This window comes from Vulpes vulpes, chromosome 13 (genome assembly GCF_048418805.1).
Source record: "Vulpes vulpes isolate BD-2025 chromosome 13, VulVul3, whole genome shotgun sequence".
In the NCBI taxonomy this organism is placed as follows: domain Eukaryota; kingdom Metazoa; phylum Chordata; class Mammalia; order Carnivora; family Canidae; genus Vulpes; species Vulpes vulpes.
This window is the reverse complement of record NC_132792.1, coordinates 85,036,539-85,040,428: the sequence shown is the minus strand read 5'-3', so window position 1 is coordinate 85,040,428 and position 3,890 is coordinate 85,036,539. Positions and strand designations below refer to the sequence as shown.

At 49.1% G+C, this 3,890-nt stretch overlaps 1 pseudogene; it reads left to right on the top strand.

Moving 5' to 3' along the window:
- On the top strand, window positions 1-909 carry LOC112925228 (adaptin ear-binding coat-associated protein 2 pseudogene; annotated as a pseudogene).
- Window positions 910-3,890: the final 2,981 nt, after the last annotated feature.

Sequence of the window (3,890 nt, the reverse complement as noted above, 5' to 3'; positions counted from 1 at the left end):
ATGGAGGAGGGCGAGTCCGAGTCGGTGCTCTGCGTCAGGCCGGAGGGGCACGTCTACCGCATCCCGCTGCGGGCCACCCACCGTGGCCACAGGGCCGCGGAGTGGCAGCTGGACCAGCCATCAGGGAGTGGCCGGCTGCGGGTCGCTGCAAAAGGGCAGGTGGCCTACATCAAGCTGGAGGACGGGACCTCAGGGGAGCTCTTTGCTCAGGCCCCGGTGGACCAGTTTCCCCGCACAGCCGTGGAGAGCGTGACCGATTCCAGCAGATACTTTGTTATCCGCATCGAAGATGGAAATGGACGCGGGGCATTTACTGGAACTGGCTCTGGGGACCGGGGCGATGCCTTTGACTTCAATGTTGCGTTGCAGGACCATTTCAAGTGGGTGAAACAGCAGTGTGAATTTGCAAAGCAAGCCCAGAACCCAGACCAGGGCCCCAAGTTGGACCTAGGCTTCAAAGAGGGCCAGACTATCAAGCCCAACATCGCGACCATGAAGAAGAAGGAAGGAGCAGCTGGGAGGAGCACGGCCTGCAAGCCCTGCAAGCGCAGGAGGACTGAGCCTGCTTCCCCCGCCCCCAGGGAGGAAAACCTCCACCCTGATCCCTCCCCCTGGGGAGCAGTTGTCTGGGGGCGCCCCCTTCGTCCAGACAGCAGTTGCTCCCAGTTCAGGTCCACTTCCAGTCAGACTCAACCAGGCACAGGCTGGGTCCAGGTCTGATCTGAGCGTACACTTCTTTTTCCTCATAACAATTTCTGCAAAGGAGCCGCCTCACCTGGGCCAAAGGAAGGAGGACGAAGCACTCCCTGGCCAGCCTCTGTTTGGAGCGTGACTGTCTCTCCTCACCTGACTTTCTTGAAAGATTGACATGTTAGGCAGTAAATTGGCACCATGTCAGTGTTTCTTGGGATTCAAGAAACACTTGGGATTCTGTGCAGCCAGAACACAGGAGGAGAAAAGCTCCAGTATCCCTGTCCCTATCTCTCTTGACATGAGAGACTCTGAGACTGCTGCTTCCATCACTGCGATCCATATTAAACAGAAGCCCCCAAAGCCAAAGAAGGGGTTGAGTGTGCTGCCTGGCCTCAGCTGGGCCCTTCTCAGTGGTTACAGGTGTCCCATGATCACTGTCCAGAAGGAAGGCTTTCTGCACTCTCACTGGCTGTAGCCGCTTCCTTCAAGGTGCCTGGGGGTGGGGGGGGATTCCTTCCTAATTTCTGGCAGGTTTATAGGCTGCAGCTCGAACAGATAATCAGGAGGGAAATCAAGAGTATTAACTAGCTTTTAAAAAAATTTTAATATTTGCTTTGCTAACGTGCTGATCTGCACTAACTCGCCTTTGCAAAAGGGCCTGCTCCTGCAAGATGCCCAGCAGGGGCCTCTGAAAGCATTCCGCACCGTCTGCAGCAGGAACTGCTCTGAGCTTCGGAAAGCAGCGTCCAAGTGGCCTGCTTGCCGGGTCTTGCGGGCCAGGTGGGCAATGCAGGGCTGAGGCAGGCTCTGGGAGCCAGGTGGAAGAGTGAGCAGGAAAGTCGGAGGAACTGTCCTCATGGAGGTGGGGGGTTCGGCTTTTCTGTCTCTTGACGGCTGTCTGGGCTCAGGGGCTGTCAGCACAGTTCCCAGGGGACTCGGGTTTTCTCCATGGTGGTTTCTGAAGTGCCTTGTCTGCAGACAACCTCTTACTTTCTTTTCTCCTTCAGAGACTGTACATGACGGAAGGAGTTCTGAGTGAACTGGAAGCCTAGGGTTGCCTGTATTACTGGTTTATGAGAAATAATTTTTTCTGAGCACACCTCTAAATTTGCTTTTATCAACATACCTTACCTCTGAATTGAAAGATCTATTTTTCGAAGGGTCAAGACAATGAACTGAAAAAAGTGTTGGCCTTTTTTGTGGGACCAGATTCCGAAGATGATAAAATAAATATTTTTACTTCTGTCAAAAAAATAAAAGTAGAGAACTCAAGTATAGAGAACTGGATCATCTGAGTCACATTATTTTGGCCCCTCATAGAAAGGCTATACCCCTGTGATGGTTGATGGTATGTGTCAACTTGATTGGATTAAGGAACGCTCAGACAGCTGGTAAAATATCATTTCTGGGTGTGTCTGAGAGGGTATTTCTGGCTAAGATTAAACAATTCATTGAGTTCATTGAGTAGACTGGCTCTCCAATGTGGGCAGGCTCAACCGGTCCTCTGGGGGCCCAAGGAGAACAAAAAGGTAAAGGAAGTGCAAACCTTCTCTCTTCTTGAGCTGAGAATTCTATCTGTGTCTGCCTTGGACATCAGAGCTACTGCTCTTCTGACCTTCAGAGCCAGGGACTTCAACCAGCAGCCACCTCCTCTCCCCGGTTCTCAGGTCTTCAGACCTGAACTGAATTACTTCACGGGCTTTCCTGGCTCTCCAGCCTGCAGACAGCAGATCATGGAACTTCAAGTGTCCTTGACCGTTTGAGCCAGTTCCTGCCACAAGTTCTTTTCTTATTGACCCCTGAACAATACAGGTTTGAATTGTGTGGGCCCACTTACAGAACGAGGTTTTTCAATTCTGGAAATATATTTTCTCTTCCTTATGGTTTTCTTAATAATTCTTCTTTTCTCCAGCTGACTTTATAGTAAGAGTACAGTAGATAATACATACAGCATACAAAATATGCATTAATTGACTGTGTCATGGGTAAGGCTTGCAGTCAACTGTAGCCTACTAGGAATTAAGTTTTTAGGGAGTGCTGGGGTCAGCACCTCTAACCCCCATGTTGTTCAAGGGTCAACTGTATACCTCAGTATCTCCTACTGGTTCTGTTTCTCTGGAGAAGCCTCACTACTAGACCTCCTCTAGTTAGGAATGCCTTCATATTTTAGGCATAGAACCAAGGTAGAGTCTGCCAGACTCTAAGAAGAATCCTTAATAGACATCTTAAACTTGCCATGAACCAAACTCTTGATTTCCTCTCCCAAACTTGCTCTTCTCTTTTTCCCCAATTCGCCAAATGGCACCACCCACAGTTAGAGCCAGAAACCTGGGAGTCATCCTCCAACCTTCTCTCTCTCTCTCTCTCTCTCTCTCTCTCTCTCTCTCTCTCCCTCACCTTCTCCTGGTTCCAATTTGTCATCAAGGCATGTTATTTCTGCTCCAAAACATACCTTATACCCAACCGGATGTCTCCAATGCCACTGCTCAGTCCAAACCAGCCTCATCTCAACCAGCCTGAGTGGTTTCCCTGCTCCATCCTCACCCACTTCAAACCTAGTTCCCATCAATCTACACACACCACTCTGCTTTAAAACCTTCAATAGTTTTCTGCTGCACTTAGAATCCTTGCCAGGGCTTGCAAAGCCTGCTTGATCTGGCCTCTCCTGCATGACTTTTTAACCATATTTCCTCTTTCTCATCTTAGAGACTCAACACATGCTATTCTCTCTGTCTGGAACTCTTCCCCTTATGCTGCAAATGGTTGATTCTGGCTTAAACAGCTCTCCATAGAGAAACCCTCCCTACTCCTCGAACTGAGGGGCTCTCCCTGCTATTCTCTCTCCCACATGCTTTTAATTTCCTTCAGAGAGCTTATCATATTTTGAATTATGGATTTAGCCGTCTATTTATTGGTTGTCTGTCTCCTTCCTCCCCCAACACATACACTAAACTGTAAGCCTCAAAGTTCATAGTCATGATCATCAACATCACCATCACGATGACCGACATTTCTTGAAGCCTCCATTGTCCTAGGCTCTTGATATTATTTTGTTTCATCCTCAGAACAATCACATCACTTACGTACTGTTCTTATCTCCATCTTACAGAGGAGGACAGTGAAGCATAGAGAGACGTTAGACTACTTATCTAGAATCATGTCTCTAGCAATAGCCAATGCCTACCCCAGTGCTTGGC